The following is a 21,334-nucleotide window of genomic DNA, read 5'->3' as shown; positions in this document are numbered from 1 at the left end:
TGATTCGCAGCCAATTAAATTAGGGTCCATGCTCAGTTCGAAAGAAAGAGAGGGTTATGTGTCCTTAATTTAAGAGTTCTGCGATATCTTTGCTTGGAGCTATGACGAGAACTTCGGGGTATTCCTCCCAGTCTAGATGTGCATACTATTCCTGTAAAGGAAGGTACCCGCCATGTAAGTCAAAAAGTAAGGCGTATGCCTTTTGAATTAAGGGATGGGTTGTACGAGGAACTACAGAAGTTGCGCAAAGTAGGTTTGATCTTCCCTATTCAACAAACAGAATGGTGTTCACCAGTAGTGATCAGGAAGAAGAAGAACAATCAAATCCGTCATTGTGTAGACTTTAGAGAGTTGAATAAGCAGACTGTTAAAGATTACTACCCGTTGCCGTTTATTGACCAAATTTTGGATCAACTAGCAGGTAGGGAAATCTATTTGTTTATGGACTGCTTTGCAAGGTATAACCAAATGGCGATCGCTGAGCAAGACAAGCTTAAAACGACATTTATTACAGTCTTCGGTACCTTTGTATACCATGTGATGGAATTTGGGTTGTGTAATGCACCTCGTTCGTGGCAAAGAACAACCGACAAGACCTTTGGTGACATCTCCCTAGAGGAGCTGAAAGTATTCATTGACGATTTGGGGGCAGCCACCATAAGGGATAGACAGTTGATCATTTTGTGGAAGTGTTTTGAGCATTGCAGACAATTTTGCATAGCTCTTAACCCACAGAAGTGCGTCTTTGGAGTCCCTTATGGGCTCTTGTTAGGCCATGTGGTCAGTTCCGTAGGGATTGTGACTAATCCTGAAAAGATTGAGGTCATAGTTGCCATGAGTCCGCCACGTACTCCAAAGGAAGTGCATAGCTTTCTCATCAGTAGGGTATTATCGCATGTTTATCAATGCCTTGGCAGAAAGAACGTTTCTGTTGACAAATCTATTGTCCTTTAACTGTCAGTTTACATGGAGTGATGCTTGCAAAGTATCTTTTGATGATGTGAAGCAGGAGCTTGCCAAAGCACTTGTTTTAAAAGCACCAAAAAGGGGTGAAATGTTCTATATATTTTCAGCAATAACCATGTATAGTATCAGCTATTGTTTGGCCCAAATTTGGGAGGAAAAGTGGTACCATCCGATAGCTTTTGCTAGTCAAAAGTTGGACATATCAAAAATTAACTACACCTATATGGAGAAGTTGTGCCTTGCGATGGTATTTGCGACCAAAAAGTTCAGGCACTATATTCTTTATGAGAGGGTGGTTTTTATATGAAGGCGGAAGGGCTTCGATTGTTGTTGAATAAGTTACAGCCGCTTGACCGTTTAGCAAAGTGATTAATCACTTTGCAGGAATTTGATTATGAGATTAAGAACAAGCCACCGAAGCTTCATGGCATTGTAGAGTGTCTTGTGGATTTCAAAGAGCCAAAATAGGTCATGGTTGAAGGAAGTGACATGAAAACTTTTTTCAAGATTGGTACGGTGTCTATTCCCTCCTGGTATGCTGCTATAACGCACTATCTTTCTACAGGAGAGACTTGAGCTACTTTATCAAAATCGGAGAAGAGGAAAATTAAACAGCAGGCATTGAAATTTTCCTTGATTACAGGCACATTATATCGGCAAGGTGTTGATGATATCTATCGCTAATGTGTGATGCCTGACAAGGTTTCCTTTATTTTTGAAGAGTGCCATGATTCCGCTTGTGGAGGGCACTTTGCTGGGCGGTTAACGACACAGAAGGCTTTAAGAGCTAGATATTGGTGGCCGTCCATCTTCCAAGATTCCTTTGAGTACTTTAAGAGATGTGATACCTGTCAAAGGCGTGACAGCAGAGAGAATAGGAAGGGACCACTTACGCCTATCATGGCTATCCTTCCATTTGAGAAGTTGAGCATTGACTTTGTGGGTCCTATTACCCCCTCGTCTACTACTCAGAAGAGATATATTATAGTAGCAACTGATTATTTTACAAATGGTCAGAAGCACGGGCGACAAGGCAGGACAATGCAAAAGAGACTGCCAGTTTCCTATTTGAGCAAACCATCTGCCGTTTTGGTATGCCAAAAGAAATAGCATCAGACCATGGAACTCACTTTTTAAATAAAGTGATTAAAAGTCTGACTGAAGCTTGGAAAATCAAGCACAACAAGACGACCCTCTATAATCTGCAAGCAAATGGACAAGTCGAAAGTACCAATAAGCAGCTTGTGGGTATCCTATCCAAGATAGTCTTTGAAAAGAAGCAGGACTGGGATACAAAATTATATGTGGCGGTTTGGGCATATAATATGATGTTTAAACGAGCCACTGGCCACACCCCATTCAAATTAGTTTATGGGGAGGAGTGTGTCTTGCCCTTGGAAATTGAATTTCCGACCATTAGATTTGCAATCAATCATTCTTTGGGTGATGAAGATGCCCTATTTGAGGGGTCTACAATTATAGCCCACTTGGATGAACTCAAATTGCAGAGTTTGTTGCACTAGGAGGTAGCTAAACGTTGGATGAAACGGTTGCATGATCTAAAAGCGAAGAAATATACTTTTAAAAAGGGGCAGTTAGTTCTATATTACGATGCACGTAGGGAGCTATTTCCAGGAAAGCTGGAACCTTGATGGGATGGCCCTTACAAGATAGTTTGGATAGGTAAAAATAAGTCCACAGTTCTATTAGTAGATCTACAAGGGGTGGAATTTAAGAATAAGGTTAATCTTAATAAGATTAAACCTTATTATTTCTAAGTATGCTAACACGAAAAAATGCATTGCAGGTCCATGCTGGGGCTGATTGGAGACCTACAGGAGAGCTTAAATTGGTTGATGGGGCAGTTAATCCCTTATTTGGAGCACACATATCTCGAGCAAAGATATCATCAAGGGAGGCTTATCTAGTGGAGCAAGGGATATAAAGTGATTGAGCAAGAAGATGGTACCTTTGTGTGGGAAATTAAAGTTTTCTGCCATCACTGCTTACAAATCTTGACAAGTATCCCTGTTGAATTTAATGAAGAAGGTGAGATGGAGCCGTTAGTTCATTCTCTAAATATGTTGAACTTTGATTATCATAATTACGAATAGGGGAGTTCTTGATGACTGGCTGTGTAAACCCATTATGGACGTATACATTATACTTTGATGGAGCGTCCATAGACCCTAATAGAAAAGGAAGTGTTGGAGTAGTTATCTGAGATCCCCGACGTAGAGTTACAATGAAATTGGCTGCTTATCTCGGGGAAGGATTTACTAACAACATGGTCGAGTATAAAGTCCTGATTATGGGATTGAATATTGCCAAGAAAGGTGGCATTAGGCAGTTGTTAATAAAAGGGGATTCCTAGCTGACCTTAAATCAACTCAATGGGACATACACAGTCCGGAATCCTCTCCTTCATATGTATCATCGAACTGCTATAACCCTACTTGATGAATTTGAGAGCATATCTCTTCAGCTAATTCCACGTTATTGGAATTAGTTTGCGGATTCGTTAGCTAATTTTGCTTATGAAGAGGACCTCTTTTTCAACTGTGGTCCTAGTCCGGATGTTGCTATTGATATTGAGACAGGACCTGGTCGCTTATGGGGAATGTTATCAGACCATACATTATATGGCAGGTGATGGTTGATATGGGTAATGCAAAGAGTGCCGAGCGTACGCCTCTTGCTACATATGCAGGAGGTATGGGCCATAATTTGATGCATTTAGTTTAGGGCTGAGTGCCCTATTTTTTCCCCTTGGAATGAAGTGTATTTGCGTATATCTACCTTTTTCCAAGGAGGGATCTCTGTGAGCTGTTTTTCTTGATTGCGTTAGGCCAAGAGGGCTAGTAGCTTTAAGTAGTTAATGTCTGATTTCTTTAGGCCAAGAGAGCAAGTTGTTTTCGGGTTTTAATAATCTATCACTTTAGGCCAAGAGGGCTAGTTAGTTTGCAGTAAAATGTGCTATTTCTTTAGGTCAAGAGGGCCCTATCTTTATTTAGTGCAGGTACATTTAATGTTTTGTTGTTTTAGTGATTGCACCATACAGGTCGACGAAGTCGCTGGAGGGAGCCTTTGCTGTGAAGAAGCTTCTTGTGGCCATTCCAGGTGGTTTCGCCCCCTTTCCTCGATTTTTCCCTTAAGCAATTAATGATATATGTGCATGTAAGGGTTACTTTCTTTTGTTTGTTGGGGATCGGCACTCGAGGCATGAAGTCCCAGGTTTAGGTTTTGTATATCTGGGGGAGGTCTGAGTAATCATTGCCTCCCGCAAGGCATTGTCAGGCATTGAAAGACCTATTTTAGATGGGAGTTCTAGTGACCCTGTTTTGCTGACCTGCTAGGCAGCCGTTCTAGGAGTTATTGCTTAGTTGTGAGGCAGTTATTAGAGAAGCCTGCCATAAAAAATAATGATGCTAAAAAGAAGAAAAAACCCTGAATATCTAAAAGAAAGTGTATATATATACGAAGATGTGTAAAAAGGAGTTTTAACCCCTATAAAAATAGAAAAGGAAAGAAAGAAAAATCCTAGAGCTGTTGTTTATCACCTTGGGAAGGCTTGGTAGGTTCCTGGGGACAAGACAAGACCCAGGGCCGATGCCTTGTCTTCCTTGGGGTGACATCTTGCCATTAAAAAAAAGGAAATAAAAGAAGGTTGGAGCGAAAATAAAAGTGAGCATTAGAAAAGGATTAAGTGTCGCCTCGCGAGGGCTTGGTAGGTTTTTGGGTACTAATATAGGACCTGAGGCCGATGCCCTGTTCTCCTTGGGTCACTACACTCAGCTCCCTCCTTTTTACACACCCGAGTATGGAAAATAAGATGCTAAAAGAGCAATGTGCTAAAATAAACTATTTCTTGATCAGGCTATAGGAGTCCTCGCCTAGGTGGAGCTCCTCGTTGAGTTGTCCTTAGTTAGGTAGGTAGTTCAGACCACCACTTAGGATGACCTCTTTGATAGTTCTTTTTAGCTTGGCTGTGCTGTAGTAGTTAGTTAGCGGCTGGCTTCTTCAGACTTTCTATCAGATTGTGCTGGGCCTACTCCTCGTGGATTTTATGCCTTGGTTTTGTCAGGGGGTAGGGTATGAGCTGTGATGTGTTGTGTTATGTTGTGTTGGGTATTTTTTGTGTCAGCTTGATGCTCCTTTTTGTTGGTTATGTGCAGATCTATTCGTAGGATTCGACGAGCTGAGTCGCTCTATCCCGTGGTTGCCAATCACAGATGATTTTTTATGCCAAGAAGTGCTTAAAAATAGCCAAAAATTACGAATTTCAGGGGAAAAATAGACTTTGTCGAAGGCGGCGGTGGCAATCAGTACGATTTTAAGCGACAATGCCCGGAAAGTGCTTAAAAGAGCCACTAGATGGCGATCGGAGAATTTTCATAATTTCTTGGCATGACAGATGAGACCCTGGGAGATGCCCAGCAGTGGAAGACTTCAAGATGGACACCCAGGATTTTTCAAGCCAAGAATCGAACACCGGACGTGGAAAAGGGAGTGCTCGAAAGGCCAAAGGCCAAAATGGCAAGTGTGAGAATGGACTTTAGGAGAGCCCAAAGGGTGTGACCCTTTGGGGCTCCGTTTGGGGAGCCCAAAATCCCAAAACGTGGGGGGGAGGGGGGTTTGTATTTTTTCGCCGCCTGAAGAAGAAGAGGGCGCCATTCTTCTATTTGTGGAGGAGGGGGACTATGGCACCTACAAGTAAACCCCCCAAACTGATCTCATGGCTGTTCTACCCTTGATCTTTGCTCTCCATTGCTCCGGACCGCGTGTCAATTGGCTGCTTGGTTGTGGAGATCGAAAACCAGTCTTTCTCTCTCCTCCCTCTCTCTCCTGCATAGAGACAATTCATGTGCAAGAAATCAAGAAGAAGAGGGGTTGAAGGATGTGATCGGATTGCTGCAAGATGAAGCGAAGGCTGAGGAAAGAGGTTCAGCATTGAAGCATGGTTGCTGGTCAGTCTATGGGCTGCCCAAAATAATTATTAAAAAACCCGCAACATGCAAGACACGCAGTATGCTCCAATTTTATGAAGAAATTTGCTTGTTTTTGTTGTTTCATGGTCCAAATGTTGTTCATATGTGATGAATTTTTTATTGAACCTTGTTTACATCATGTTTGAGGGCTGTAACTATGGAAATGTAGAACCCTTAATGATTTAGAGCTGTTATTAATTCTTTAAAACCCGCAAAATGTCATTTTTAATGGAAATTAGTGGTTTTTTTCGATTTTGAGTTGGAAAAAAGGAATGGAAATTAGATAAACTCAGAGAAAATGTTAATTTTCAGTCAAAATAATAAGCCAACACAAATAAATCAGAAAATTAATATTTTTCATGAATAATAAATAGGAAAAAATAGTAAAAATTTGAAAAAATTGGGATTTTAGCGCTAAACAAATATGAAAAAATAAGATTTACGTGCATGAATGCTTGGCGAGGTTAAAGCATGAGGTAAAGCCTCATTTTGGCCTCTTCCTTGTGTTATAGTATGTGTTTATTGGTTTTTACATACAAAAATGATACAAAACCACCATTTACACCTATGCAACGCAGCAACACCTAAACGGTGAGGGGGGACGAAGTTTGTACGACGATCTAATTGTTAAAAAGATACAAATTCTGATTTTCCTCTTTGTGCATAGCATTTAGGGATAGTTCCATAATTAAATATAGGTGACTAGTAGCACGGAAGTTCCGGTGCTAGTCCCTAAAGCAGCGCAACACGTAACACTTAGTTAAAATTCATGAAAGGGCTGTTTTTCGCACCTCACATGGCTGGTTTTTTAATCATAAAATGGTTGTGCACAATCATCATATACCTTGCATCAAGCATGCCACGTGGTATCTCTTGGAATGCATTGCAATTGATTGATAAACTTTGACCAACGCTGAGAGGACATGAAACCCAAGCTGTAGGTTTAGATGGGTGCTTCCGTTGGGGAAAGTTTTGTGAGGTAAATAAAAATCTCCTAGAACGTTGAATTATGAAAGAGTGGAGTTTGTGCGAATGTTATATGTGTTAGCGATGCATCTTGGGGCTAATCCCCGAGGTGTAGAAGAGTCACAGTGGAGCCGCGGCAATTAGCCACCGAGAGGTGCTTCCCTATGTGTTTATTACAAGACATTATGCCTATATGTTATGGGATCTCCCTCTGAGGAGATGGGAAGATGAACGTTGGACTACATATTGGATACAAACACAAAATCATTTAGTGAAAAGTGAGTTTTAGATGCTCCTGGCCCACGAGGCCATGTGGTGGGGTTGTCTGTCGCATGCATGAGGTCTGGCTAGTGCCATAGCCAATGGTGGCCCATTTTAGGTCCTATCAGTAGAACTTGGGCCATACAGGGGACCAAGTAGTTCCTAGGTGTGTAAAGGTTTTACTGGCCAGAACCCCCCTGGTACCTTAAACACCTCCTACTTAATATGATCCTTGATGGGAAACCTCTCACTATTGGAGCTGCTCCATGCTTCCACGATAGTAAAAACATCCCCTTTTGGTATGGGGATTCAACACCTATCCTTGGGGGAGGTATAAGGCTTCTCAATTTTTATCTGTTCTAATACTTAATTCAATCAGGATCTAATCTAGAAAATCACAAACAAGATTGATGTCTTCAATCAGTTATGACTTCAATCAATCATGTAACTTTCAAGTGATGATTAATCTAGTAGAAATCGATACTTGAATTTCACATAACGAACTCTTCCCCTTGGAATTTAACTAAGGGTATCTAGATTTTGGGGTCTCTAACTTCCTAGTTTAAGGTTTATTATTGTAAGCAAGTTTCTTGGCCTTAAGTTAGTTTCTTTAACTTAGAGTTATTTCTTTTTTTTATAAAAAAAATCTATCAAAGCTTCTAGATTAAAACTATATCCTTGGCTAGTTTCTTCAGGGTTTCATTCTTAGTAAATTCATCTTGAATTCACTAGTCTTCTTTTCTATGGGGTTAACATTAAATTCCTCATGATTTCTCTTGAGTTCTAGGTTTTCATAGTTCCCCTAACAGTTTCTAGCCTATAAGATGTTCTAATAAATTACCAAGTGAATGCTCTAAGATCGCACTATTTCTCAAGAGACTTATCTTATTTCTATTGAATTCGAAAGGAACTTTTTAGAAAAACATGTGGTATCGCGATTGGTAAAGGGTTGTTATCCGCACCCATGACTTCGTTAGTGACTTCCGTGCTTGCAACTCCAACTATTGCTTCCACATTAGTAGGGTCATTCACGATTTCTGCTTTTGAATTCTTTTCCTTCGAGGCCATGACAGAAATATGATTCATACAAGAAGAAGAACACGGTAGTAATACTGGTTGGCAAGGGTGTAACAATCTCAATGATGATGGTGGATATTGCGAGATTCAATGATGTAGGCCTCGTGGATGGTTCTTGCCTTATGGAGAGCAATACTTCTCTCTCTCTAGTAGAAGGAATAAGGGCGAGAGTAGAGTTATGAATTCTAACCGGATTGATAGAATAGGATAAAGTTCTTCAATGTCTTCTCTTCTCGAATTAGAGTAGAAGAGGATGAGAGACCTTTAGCGTATCTCCTTCCTTGGGTTGAATGGAATGATGTCTCTTCGTCTCACAGAATAGAGTCTCCTCCTTCTTAATCAGTGTCTTATCCTCATCAAGATTGCTCTCATTCCCCTCCCTGGTCGTTTCCAAGCCCTCAATTTATAGTTTTGCGGGGGGTAAAAGAGAGGACGCTTGCTTTTTTAGTGTTTTTTGATGACATCATCGATGACAAAGAGAGAATGCCTTCTTTTAGTGTTTCTTGTGACATAATTGATGATGTCATATCATTGATGATGTCAGAGAGAGGGAGCTCCATTTTTATAGCACGAAGATAAAATTTTACAAATCTATGGGCAAGCACTGCGTGGCGCATCGTTGGGCGGCTGCCACTCCAAGGCGGTGACCAAGGCAGCAACCAAGGCATAGACCTTGGCATCTTGGCCTTGGTATACTTGGCAATGGGCTACGAAGGCTTCATTGGCGCCATTGGTTGTTCCTGAGAAGCTCCCACTACCTTATAGGAAATAATTCCTAGGAGGTCACCCATCCCGGCAGTGTCATCACCCAGGTGTGCTTAACTGTTAAGTGACTTGTCAAGTGACTATCCACTATGCTAGTTCCTTTTTTGTTGTTCTATACTACAAACATAGTTTTAATAAGCTAGTCTTGGGAGGGTCTCCCAAGTCATTCTTCTATGAATTGTCATATGATACCTCATTAAAATAATAATTATCTTCATAATGAGAGTCAATTTCATAATTAGATCAATTTTCTTTAGAATGTATACATACATTAAACTAAGTAATGGGGACATTACATAAAATGTCATATACTACCATCTAAAAACACGATGCTTGAGTCTTGCAATATGTTCGACAAGTGTTGTGAAAGTTAGGCATGGATTATAACAACATTCATGCATGTGTCAATGATTGTTTGCTTTTTCAAGAACAACAAGGGTCCATGAAAACATGCCCAAAGTGCGGTGCTCATAGGTGTTAACAAGACTATACGGGCAAACTGTCTCTCAGAAGATTCTTAGACACTTTTCACTCATACCACACACCTGTCACATGTTTCTCACATCAGACATAGTGATCTTGATAACATGGCATATGCAAATTAGGTTCATAGATGGAGTCCAACAAATATCAATAGACTCATAGGCATGGGGTCACATTGGTTCCACATGGCATATGCAAAATAGATCCATAGATGGAATCCAACAAATACCAACAAACTCACAAGCATGGGATCACATTGGTTCCATGTTTCTAGGCTTTACACAAGACGCAAGGAATCTTTGGCTTAGTTTTACTATGGATGGTGTGAATCTATTCAAACTCAGCTTGACTTCTTATAATGTGGGGTCAATAGTCCTTGTTTTGTGAGCTACAACATCTTGCCATGGCTTTCTACAAGATACCTGATCCTTAGCTTGCTTGTTCTTAGGCACTATAAAGTCAAGAATATGGACATTTATCTCTATCCATTAGTTAATGAGCTTAATATTTTGTGGGAGCAGGGGATTACTGTGTGGAAGACATGAACAAGCATACTGGGAGAGGTGGTCCATTAATATACAAGCTATTGTTATATGGACCATGCATGACTTTCCAAGTTTCGAGGAGTGCTCAGGTAAATGATCTTTTGTTCTCATAGTTGGCATCTAACATCACTTTCTTATATTTATATTGACCAAAATTTAGATATTGTGGCAGGCTTGGTCACCTTAGGTTACCATACATATCCATTGTATGGACCAAAGTTGATTCTCAAAAGTTGCACACAATGAAGAAGATGGTTTATCAGGGGGCATGTTATTAGAGGCATGCCACATTCTTGTTGAAGGGCCATTATTTGAGAGAAGGTTTCCTTGGACAGCCCCCACATGAATGGATGCCCAAAGCTACTATGAGTGGAAGATGGTCCGTGAGGAGTCGCTTCCAAGCAGAATGCAATGGTTCTCAATTTTTTATGAGTTGCCATATTGGATCCATTTATAGATCAACCATTTTTTTGGATCCCATGCACATATTCAAGAACATTTATAGCTTGTTGTGGAACCATATCACAAGAAAGAGAGACACTCTGGGGCCATGGATAGACTTGAAGGAGATAGATAAGATGGAGGCATATTGGCCACACAAACGAGCTCTAATGGTCATGTGTAACTACCTCGTGCTTGTTGGGTCCTATCCCCACTAAAGAAGAGAAGTGTATGGTAAAGCAAATTATCAAGTCTATCTACATGCCAATGAGTATGATGCATTCTTTCAAGTCCACATTTTCTAAAGATGACCAACTAACAAGACTAGAATCCCATGATTGACACAAGATATGCCAGTTTGTCATGGCCTTGATAGTACTTGACTTCAAGTACTACTAGTATTTTTAAACCTTGAGTCAATCTATAGTTTATAATGAATTAAATATCTAGTAGTTCATACAACCGATTGTGATCGTGGGGTATCTCACTCTAGAGATAAGTTTGGCAATTTATAAGTTATCAAACTTACTACAATGGATCTTGTAGAAGGAGATAAGGACATCCTCCATTGAATCTGCAAGGCAATGAGCAATGGTGGAGATAGTCTATCTCTTTGATAAGTACTTACCCACAAGCATGTTCATGATATAGAATCATCTCCTAGTACATCTTGTGGATAAAGTGGAGATTATAGGATCATCCATACTCGATAGGCATTCTTCTTAGAGCATTCCATGAAAATCCTGAAAGGCTTTGTGCGACAATGGGCTTGTCTAAAGTGCAATATGGATGAAGGATTGGATAGTTTTGGCTAGTGTTGGAGGCATTGGTGTATATTTCAAAGTGGTTTTTAATGGCGGATTCAGATAATGAGATGCTATGGACGTTGAAGAATAATGTGACAGGCTAACAGGAGATGCGGTAGTCAAAATGGGATAGAGAAGAGGATGGATGGGACAATGGAGAAGAAATTAAATCATTTTTTAATGTTGTGTGAAGAATCAAGATCATCTCATCTATCCAACTCCTTGTCTAGGTTATTTGGATAACATGTGTGCTCAATAAATGAGTCAGGACCTAACTCTAGTTAGGAGTGTAGTTAGGTTAGCAATGTGGTTTTGATCTCTATTGTAGTGTGAGTGAGTAGTAAGTGAGTTAGAGAATAAGTAATGAAAAAATACTATTGAGAGCTCTTTGCTCTCTAAGCTTGCCTCACTCTATGTATCTGTCTCTCTCTCTCCCTCTACATCTTCAACATGGTATTAGAGCAAGTTAGCTCAATCTCGCAATGAGTAGGAGCCAAATTGAGGAGCTAGTGTTTGAATCTCTACAGAAAGACATTGGCAGCCATATCCAATACTTGAATGGTATATATCAGTGCTTTTGAAGTCTATACTTGTTGGAGCCTATTGAGGCTTGGTAGGAAGGATCCGTGACTTATATTGGAATCTTGGAAATACTCTTTTGTGGCCAACATAAGGAGAAAAAAATCAATGTGACCTAGTTGGTTTGCACCTTTTTTTGGGTTTAATGGGTAGCAGTAACAAGTGTTTGCCATGATAAATGGATGGGCAATACTTGGCATTACTAAGAACCACTTGAAGCTCATCAATTAATAGCAAGATATTCAGCACTTCTGAGTGCTCAGTTGTTGGGTTGAAATGGTTTGATTTTTTGGTTGATTTTTGTTATTTTTGTGGACTGAATGGTTAATTTTTTATGGATTTTCTATGATGATTAGTTGTTTTGGAAGTATTTAGGAGTGTTTTGGATGAGGTTGATTAGAAATTGGAAGCTCATGATGTTTTATAATGGAGATATTATATTCTGACATGTTCTGTTGATGTCTTGTTAGTGTCTGACTGGTTTTGATGGGATCAATGAGCTTCTGTTTTTGCTCTGTTTTCCTTCTATATGAGAGGTTGAAATAACAACAGCCAGATACGTGGGATGCATGGTGCTTTGACAACCTTTTGTTTGTCTAATTAGCAAAGTCCAATTAGCAACCCACTAGAAGTTGGTGGATAGAGTGTTCTTCATAATGTACACTATTGAAACCATCAAAAGCTGGCATTACTATGAAGATGGCACCACAATGATGCTGAGAAGAATGAGTTTTGATACCTTTAGAGCCGAATATCTTCCCCTTTGTAGTGGAATGAAAGCTGAATTCCGAGACGTTGAAAAGAAGGAAGTAGAAGAAATGTTGGCAAGAGAGTCCTCTAAAGACTGAAGCCCCCTCTAATTCTATCCTGTGGAGTACAAACCAATTGGGTGGAGCTAACTCCCTGATGAATGACACAATCAAGAGGTAAGCACTAGAATGAGTCTAGAGGTACATGTGAAGATAGAAGGTAAAAATCAAAGCCGAGAATGAGATAGAAGGAGAAGCCTCCTTTGACGCCCTATTGGCACTCTTTACAGAAGTCCCCATGGCGACTCAAGGTCCCCTTCCTAGTCAGATCCGTCCTGGAAATATTGATGACAGGCTAGTGAAAGTAGTCCCATTGCGCATCTTTAAGGGAGAATACAATGAAGACCTTGATCTTCATGTAGCATATTTCATGGTAGCATGTGTGGCTAACAATGCCAGAACCCCCGAGCATTGGTTGGCGATATTCCCTGCCACTTTCAAATGTGCGGTGTTTTAGCAGTATGAGAGACAAGCAGCATGAAATTTTGGCACATGTGATGTTGGCCTTCCTCACTAAATTCAAAAGTGAATGTTTTGAAGAGCGGATACAAGAGGAGTTCATGAACCTAAGTCAGTCCTCTGGTTGAGGAACGAGTGGAAGCATACATCTCTAGAATGGAATCCATACTGAAAAGATGGACCAACCATCATTTGGATGAAGGCATCCAGAAGGGAGCTTTCCTTAGAGCCCTACAACTATAAGTTCGTAAGTTTGTGGTACTAAGAAGACCAGTCAACCTGCAAGCTACAGTGGAAGGTGCAAGACTGTACAATGAAGTTGAAGTAAGGCTGTCAATGACCTCAGAAAGAGGAGTCCTGTCTCCTTCCATGCCAGGAATGGTATACCCACCAAACGCAGTCCCAAGGACAATTCCCTACCCCTACCCTTAGATGCAAACAATGCACCGAATCCATAGTGGCCACAGACGTGTGGCCGCAGACAAAAGTACCTCAAATGATGGTTCAACCACAACAACAATGGCCTCAAACGGTTCTCCCAGTGGCAACCCAACAATAACAGTGAACCCTACAAACTGGAACCAACAAATCCCTATCTCAACAGGAGCTCTAAATCAGAATTAGAATAGAGGACCCTCTGGATCAACCCAACCAGTGTATGCAATGATTACAAAGGCTTTCCAAAACCCTACTGCAAGTACTCCAAGAGGTGAAAATTTAAAGGACTACCTATCCAATTCATTCGCAAGCATCAAGAAGGAGCTGATGGATGTAATTACAGAACAACTATAAATAGAGAAGGTGACTACAACCAACATATCCAGTCCTAAAGGAGGTGGAAGAGATGTGATGTGGTCTAATACATGGTGCCAAAAGTACCATCAAGTGGGACATTTAGCCATCGAATGTACCCGAAAATCAACTATTCCTAGAGCCTTCTATTTGTATTATTCAAGAAAGAACCATACTGAAGATATATGGTCTTTGAAGGAGATGCATGAAATGAGGAATAAAGACGAAGAAGCAATATTTAACTTGTTGGAATCCATGATGACCACTCAGGACATTGGACCAAAGCCTAGGGAGTTCGGTCCTAATTTCTCGGCCCAAGGAGGTTTTCCTATCAGAGTTACAAAGGACGACAGTCTAGTGGTGGTGGCCAGAGATTAGAAGTGGAGTGTTACAGATGTGGAGAAAAGGGGCATATCTCATCGAACTATCCAAACCCTAAAAGGTCCATGGACTGCAAGCCCTTATGAAGTCGATGCAAAGGAGAAGGCCACACTGCAAAAGACTAGTCCAGCTCTTGTGAAAGCTACTCATGATACCCAAAAGAAGACCCAAGAAATTGCTTCCAAATTGATGGAATTGGAGGTTTCCCCAACATTAGGGCCAAAAACGCTTCAAAAATGGCACTTGTAAGAAAGTTATTAAGTTGCTAATTAGTTGAGGTTTAGGAAGAATAAAACCTCTAAATTTGGTTGTCCAGATGTGATTAATGAGAGAATATTTGGTTCATTGAAGAGGTCGGCCATTAATTGCCCTCATCTTTTAATCCAGGTCAGGGGTCACCTTTTCGGCCGTTTATTGTCTTGGAACTCGAGAGATTTTGTATTTTCGAGATTTTTGTACGAACTTCGCATTTGTTTGCTCCCGCGTTTTCTTTCTATACACTATTCTCTTTTACCATTCCTTTTGCTGCACTTGCTTTCTATCACTGTGAGATTCTTGCTCGGTTCATTTGCTAGAATGTCTAGCAATACTACTTCAAATAACACAGGCGCAAGCACACATAAATACAAGCTATCTATTTAGCTAGATCCGACTTACACATCTTGGAGAAGTATACATCATCGAGTATTGATAGATGAGATTGAAGCCAACAGGTTGCGAACACAAGGAATGAAGCATATAGATTTGTGGGTGGATGGAAATATCTATCCCAGGGATCCTTCTACAGGTAAACCACCTCCTTTTTTGAATGTCCATGACTATATAAGATATGCTGGAGAAGGTTACAATGGAATGCTTGGCTACTGTATGAGGTTATACTCTGCATCTTACACATATATAGCTCAAGTGCACGAAATGAAAAAAGCACTAGAAACTACACAAACAAAAATTTTAGAGTTGACAAGTCAGATTGATATTTTGAAAAATGTTAACAATTCATTGCAGAATAAGCTAATACGCTTGAGAGAAACTTCAGTAGGATTTAGAGAGAGGAAGAGACCATTAAAAAATATAACCAGCTTGTGTGAGAGAGCAAAGAAAAGGAGACTAAATCTTACAAAGAAATATGTCTCTAACATACTAGGCATAAATATCCGAGAGAATGAGGAAAGAATCAAACTTTTGAAGGAAACCATGAATAAGAAAGACATTTTGAGGATTCTTAAGTCACCAGAAAATGTGGATTTGAGAGGTCCAACTCTGTGAGAGTTAGTGAAGGATTTAAAAGGCACAGTGAAAGCAAATGAAATCGTAGAGACATGTGTACTGTGGGTATAAGTCGAAAAGGTTACCGTGCTATCTATGGATTATGGTTTAAAAATCTTAAACGCAATAGGGTAACTATATTTGGATTGCCCCGAGCCCTTGCAGTTTCCACTGCAAGAATTTCCATGAATCGCAAGATTCCACATGTTTTTGGAGATTACTTTCACATCAAAAGGTCTATGTCCTATGAAAAACAAAAAAACAGGCAATTTTTTATTACAATGAGTTTAACAATATATGGGTTGATCTAAAAAAGATGCAAATTGCAATGGTTCATATGTATAAAATCACAGTAGAAGAAAGTTATGGTGTTCTAAAGTTTGCCTTGAAGTTGGATGAAGCACAGATTCAAAAGGGACAGAAGATGGAAAGAATTAGCATTTGCCTCATGAACATGGCATTGGACCATGGCAATGGCGAGGGCAAAGCTCCATTGCATAAGATCCAATCCGAGATGGAGATTTGATGGATTGGTGCAGCCCAGGTACCAATTGAAAATCATCAAATGTTGAAATGGTTGTTCAACCATACAGGTATTCCAAATATCATTAATTCTCAAAGTGAAGGAGAAATGTTGGTAGTTGATGGGGTTGGTAAATTTAATGTGGAATGGGATATGAGTGCTGATTTGAAAACTATCAAATGTATGCTTGGAATATGTAATGGTGCAAATGCAAAATATCCTTGCATTTATTGCATGGAAAGTATTGGATCCAAAGATTGGAGTAGTTTGCGACCAGTAAGAAGAGCCCCAAATAGAGACTCTATAGATTTGAGTAAATTTAAAAACATAGAAGACATCTGGGATCCCATTCTTTCCATCTCTCTTAAGAATGTTCATATTTATACTTTGCATGCAAAGATTAGAATAATCGATAAGCTTCTCAGGTTGCATCTTGACTACGCATATTCCATTAAGCCATTATCTTTATCAGATGAGTGTATTGATAAATGCGAGGCATTGCTATCGAAAATGGGATTTCATGGGGGCCAAGTTCACTTGAGAAAGGATCCAATACTTTCAGGAAAAACAAGAGATATCTTGGCCGATGTCTCTATGGGAGGCTCAAAAGCTAGATGATTCTTAGGAAACCATTCAGGAAGGCAGGTGAATGCGGCTTGGGAGTGTTGGAGAGAGCTATGTGAGATCACAACAAATGTTGCAAGCACGCTGAGGCTTGCGTTTCTTAGAATAGAGGTCTCGATACACCTTGATGTTTTTCTGAAACTCCTCAGGCAACATATACATATGCGGAAGAGTTCAAAAGATCAATCACAAAGCTTGTTCAAGCGATTAAAGAGGCATGGGGAGAAAAAGATATCACTTTTTATCTGGTAAAGTAATAATTATTTAATATCGGCTTATTTTGATAGGTTTTTCAATTGGTATAAAATTTGTGTTACTTTGTATTGCAGCATATTCTTCATATTCATGGACCTTTCTTTGTGGAGGAGCATGGCCCCTTAGCAACTTATAGCAACCAAGGCATGGAAAAATCCCACTATCAAGCACGCACAAGTTATTTTCGAAGCACAAGGCATGGGGGAGGAGTTACAAAAAGCAATGCTTTGGAGGAGCTATTCAACTGGTTTTTTCGACGACAACTTCAAAGAATGCAAATAAAAGACGGCAATGACACATGAGCAATCACACTTTTATATATAAGAAAGAATATATACAAAGCTAGTTTTCCAAAACTCTCACATTCTCTTCCTCCTCAGGAATCTTTCCTCTATAACGTAGAAATTTTTTTCTCTTGTAGCCAGCTATAGATTTTGCATCAGTTCTATCTGCAGCTAAGGCGTAGGATGAAAACGCCAAAAAGTATCCTGCTCTAGAAGCAGAGTAACCTGGACCGTAGCCAAAAATCCTAATTGCTGCAGTCTTTTCCAAAAACATTACTTTGTTGGCATTATATTGTAATCCTGAGAAACCTAGAAGCCTTGTAAGAGCTTTAATACAAAGTATCGGCCATGCTGCATCCTTTGAGAAACTACTATGAAGTACAAAAAAGGATTCAGGGTCAATCCTAGCCAAGTAGTGGCCGAGTGCAATGTCTTTGGTGGTGTTACTAGCAGCTCTCGATCCTTTGCCATGCCCCAAGAAGTTATCTGTATCAGCAATCTCCAACTGCAAATAAAACCCATACTGAATGAGCATGAAATGTAAACCTACCAATGTGTAAAAGCAAATTCAAAATTATCTTACCACTTGATTTTCATCGTACTCCAATTTAAACGGATTCCATAAATTAATTGATGATGTTGTCTCATTGGTGTTAGTCAATTCTTTAACATATTCAGACTCCTCTCTTCCAAAATTGGAAATGCCGAGCTCGCTTTGAATGCGATCGAAGTCCTCATCAGTAATACTCAACTCTTTCTCAACTTCTTTGGCCTTTTTAAAACAAAGAGAGAGGGCCTCACCAGCATCAATAAACTTATCCCATTTGCAGCATCAGAAGCCTCTGCAATAATTGCAAGACAATAATCTTCCCTGAGATTAAAAAGTTTTTGAATATCTGATAGTAAAATATACTCCTTGTCCTTGAAAGGTATACATGGCAGGGAAGGAACAATATGGTGAGAACTCTCATCAGGTTAAGGGTTTGTATCTCCTTGGCTCTCCTCAATGATAGTCTCAGCTTTGAAGTGAGCAACATCCAAATTCTCAACAATAGAAGCCTCAAAATATGTATCTACAACCTCCTATGTTTCCCTTTCATCTACAAGATCATCTAACATGCAAAAGTTGGCAGACTTTGCTCCTTCCAACTGTTGCTCCTCAGCTTTCATAGGGTATTTGACAAGGGTGAAAACAATAAAAGCATCAGATTTTCTCATCATCTTGCAGTTTTTGGAATGAGTGCAGCAAAATATGTCTGTTGAATGAAACCTCTCAGAGAGTGGGCCTTGCACTTTCTAGAAAATACTGCCTTTTCATTTCCTGTTGACCCAATGGGAACATGGACATATTCAATTGTGCCAACTTCAACAGAAGGACCTGCAAGAGTTTCAAACTCCAAAAAAGCCTCCTCAATATATTTTTCACAAGATTTCAGAACTTTTTGAAGTTCCCAATCAGGATTAAAAATATTTTTCACAACTCCATAGAATGAGAGATCCATTCCATTCTGAAGCATAAAATCAAGTAGCCTCTCTGATGGAGTGATATCAATGAGCTTTGATACTCCTTGACCTCTCACTATCGACGTTCGCTTCCCTGGAGATGTACTTGGCTTTCTCACACTGGTGGCAGAGGATGGAGAGGAAAAAGAATGCACAGGCTGATCAGATGTTGATGGACTTGAGCGTTTTGAAAGCCTTCTTCTTTTACCAGTTCCTGGAGAAGAAACCTTGGACCCTAGGAATTCTATGGGTTCAGACATGTTTACAACTTCTGATGATACGGCGCGATAAGAGAGAAACGATTCAGACGGATAGGCCCCCTCGCGCTGTATCGGTGTTCCCAGTAAGAAGCGCTAGAGCCACAACAAAGGTGGTCACACGAGCTTGAGGAGTTCTGAAAGAAGACTGTGCAAAACCTCCAAAATGAAGCGAAGAGAGGAAAGCGAAGAAAACCAACAGTCGCTCTCGCACCGTATCAGCAATACAAACAGAGGTCGGAAACAAAAAAAAACCGTATAGATAAGAAACACACCCTTATGTAAGCGCGGATTATGCCACTTGGCAGTATCCATTACTCTCATACACGTGGCAGCAGCTGTTGGGCAACACGTGGCAGATGACCACGTGGTGAACAAGTGGACCGGTCATTACTTGACACGTGGCATACAAACCATAAAGAGGTGTGCCGATACGGAGCGAGGGCGTCCAAACGGTGTGCTCGTTTCCTCCATATCGCGCCATATCAGCAGTTTCCTCCATATCGTGCCAATACGGAGCGAGGGCGTCCTTACGCAGTGTTGGTTTTTCCCATATCGCGCCGTATCGGCAGCTGATCTCCAATACAGAGCGATAGCTTCAAAACGGTGTGCTCGTTTCCTCCTTTTCGCGCTGTATCGGCATCTGACCTCCAATACGGAGCGATAGCGTCCAACCGATCTGCTCGTCTCCTCCATATCGCGCCGTATCGGCATGTGATCTCCAATACGGAGCGATAGCGTCCAAACGGTCTGCTCGTCTCCTCCATATCGCGCCGTATCGGCATGTGATCTCCAATACGGAGCGAAGGCGCTGTTCCATTGTGTTGGCTTTGTTCATATCGCGCCGTATCGGATTTGCTTATTTCATCACTTTCCTCGCCAATTTCTCTTTCAGTTATTGTCCTTCTGGTTGTTATTATTGCTTTTTCTGGATGGCAAGGACAAAGTAAACTGCAAGAAGAGTGTATCTAGATGGGAAGGACAGTGGGGGTAGAAGAAAGTTAAAATTTGATGAATCCGAGGGGGTACCATATTCGTGTTGTATCGGCAATGCTATTTCTGGGTGGTTTTTTTGTGATTTTTTGGGTCTCTTTTAGGCCATTTTTTGCTTAGAAATATTTTTAAAATAGCAAAAGAGCTCAAAAAATTCAAAATTTTTTTCATGAGTTTATTAGGCTTTGAAAAAAATTTAGGAATTTTTTCAGATTTTTTTGAGCTCATTTGCTATTTTTAAAAATATTTTTAAGCAAAAAATGCCTAAAAAAGACCTTAAAAATCACAAAAAAAAACCACCAAAAAATAGCATTGCCGATACGGCGCGAATATGGGTATCCGAGGCAAATACGGCGCGAATATGGGTATCCGAGGCAAATATGACCAAAAAATAGCATTGCCGATACGGCGCGAATATTTTTAAAAATAGCAAATGAGCTCAAAAAAATCTGAAAAAATCCCTAAAATTTTTTCAAAGCCTAATAAACTCATGGAAATTTTTTTGATAGGTTTAAGATCTCACAAAAAATAAGTCATTACAAGGGGGATGTACTTTGCACGCGCATGTTTACTCCTTCATGATACTGAGGGAGGAGGACCCCTACGGAGATTTCGTTGTGCCACTCTTGCACCATATCAAGTCATCCATGATATGCAGTGAAAAGTATAGTACCAAACATTATGCTTTTTGCCACGCTCGCGCCGTATGAACTGCTCCACGATACGGTGCGAATATGACCCTGCGAAAATTTGACTTTGCTGCTCTCGCGTCATATCAACTTATCCTCACATGGTTGACTTTATGAATTTATGAATTATCCTTACGTTGTTGCTGCTCATGCTCATAAGATCACCCTAATGAATAAAGATTTTAATATGATTAGCAGAATAAGGTACCGATGATGATGTTTGCAAGAGAAAAATCGATGTAATTGGACCTGTTAATTATAAGAGAATGGGTGAGGTGTATGGGCAAATGGTTATTAATGTTTCTTGCACTTCTGAGGAAGAGGACTATCTTAGTATATCTCATGAGGACAAGTCCATGCTAGTTGTAAAAAGGATATTTAATTGTTAGATTATGTAGTTTATTATTGCATAAGGTAAGGCATTTTGACTCTAAAAATTTTTAGTATATAGAATAATTATGCTATTGATTGCAAATAACACTCCTTTATTTTTGCTATTAGCTTTAGGTCATTGATTGCATCTCTTAGCCAATAAATCTCTAAAATTATGTGTATTGTTGATCCACTGTTATTAATGGAAAATTTTTTTAGATTTGGTTCAAATATAACAATGTATTTTTTT

The sequence above is a fragment of the Lygodium microphyllum genome, chromosome 9 (assembly GCF_053477565.2).
Source record: "Lygodium microphyllum isolate KBCC chromosome 9, Lygodium_microphyllum_v1.1.10, whole genome shotgun sequence".
NCBI classification, from domain to species: Eukaryota; Viridiplantae; Streptophyta; class Polypodiopsida; order Schizaeales; family Lygodiaceae; genus Lygodium; species Lygodium microphyllum.
The sequence above is the reverse complement of the archived record's forward strand: the minus strand, read 5'-3'. Positions refer to the sequence as shown.